A 1,689-nucleotide genomic window follows, 5' to 3' on the forward strand; every position below is an offset into this window, starting at 1 on the left:
TATGCCTATTTTTTACTGGCCAATCCCAGTGTTGACATTTGGAAAATGGGGGAATCTCGTGCTTTGTCTAAACCTGGGACAAAAGTGTCCCTCCCTAAAGCTGAGCAAAGTGCATCTCAGCCCTAGAATACAAAGTTGTAGCCCAATGTGGAGAATGAATGTTGAGGAAGTTGCTGCCACATAGCTCCTGGCAACTCTTAGTTCAGAAGCCTTTGTTTTGGATAGGTGAACTTGACCCCACAAGCAGACTGATGGATGGGCTACATGCATCAACAGCAGAATAAATTGCTAAGAATTGTTCCCCAAGAGACTAAGTTTTCCTGCTTTTCAGATGGTTTGATGATTGGTGAGGAGAAGCAATTTGAGTTGAGGTAGATTTTTATTACACTAGAATAATCAGACTTCAGGAAACTTAGACCTAAGACCAACTAAGTGCACAGCTCTCATCATTAGTGTCTGACTTCCCATACAAGGTTGTTAAATTTTATTTGTCATTTTTTTCCCCAGAAAGGCACATTCAAATGTTTGGGGTTATATTTTGTTTGCAAAATACTTCAAATTAAGGGCAATTCACCAGGATTGATTGTGCCCTTGGGGAGTAATAAGTACAATTTTAGAATGACTTTTCCATTTTGGAAGAAGACAACATATGTTTAGTCGCTATTTTCTAAAACTTTTTGGCTCCTTCCTGCCCTTACACCCTCCAAACCCCACATACTTCTACCATCAGCTATTTTGCATGTTCCCCAAGTACTAAGTTTCTTGATACATGCAGTTTGGAAAAGAGGCCTATGTCATGGTTCTTTTGAGCAATTGAGATCTGGAGTACTAAGACAAGTAGATATTTTGTTCTAATATGAACTTGAGGACATAACCTGTTAGAGTTAGATGAAGAGAAGGGAGAGGAGGATGCAAGGAGCAGTTACTGAATTCACTTGGACATGAACCAACCAATGCAGGGAGGGAAAACAAGAGACATGGAGATGCAAATGCAAAAAAAACCTGAATGACTCACTCAGGACCTTCAGGAAGCAGGTGACACAGCAATCCAGAGTGTGCTTATTCAGAGTGTCTCTGTTCCTCGAAGCAACAGGAGCTGGAACAAGTGGGTCTAGGACTCTTGGTGGGTCTGGCCAAATAATCATTTTATTCACACTCTACAATTCCTGTGTGTGTGTGTGTGTGTGTGTGTGTGTGTGTTTGAGGCATGGTGTCGCTATTAGCCCAGGCTGGCCACGAATTCACGATACTCCTATCTCAACCTCTCTAAGTGTTGGGAGGCCTGTGCCATCATGCCCAGTTTTCTGTGAGTTTTAAAGACAAAGAGGGAATCTGTTCATGTCAGGAAAGCAGGAGATGAGCACACAACCTGTTGTGCCAGGAGGACAGAGCAAATTAGGAAGTATCAGCATCACCAATCTTGTTTCTGGTTCCCAGGGTGTGCCCCAGTTTTAGGGACAGAATTTGTCTCAGTGGCTTTGGTGTTGGGACTTGTCCCAACATTTTCATCCACAAAGTTGGCACTCTGAATTTGTGGAAGGAAGGTGAGGGGAACATACCCTGAAGGTCAGTGGCCCAGGTGAACCTGTGGGGGTTGGGGGAAGAGGGTTCTTTGGCACAGGTGAAACTGGGGGGGGGGGAACCAATCTGTTCAGGAACCTACAAGGCACTAGATGTCTCTAATCTGGA

The sequence above is a fragment of the Castor canadensis genome, chromosome 4, assembly GCF_047511655.1.
Source record: "Castor canadensis chromosome 4, mCasCan1.hap1v2, whole genome shotgun sequence".
NCBI classification, from domain to species: Eukaryota; Metazoa; Chordata; class Mammalia; order Rodentia; family Castoridae; genus Castor; species Castor canadensis.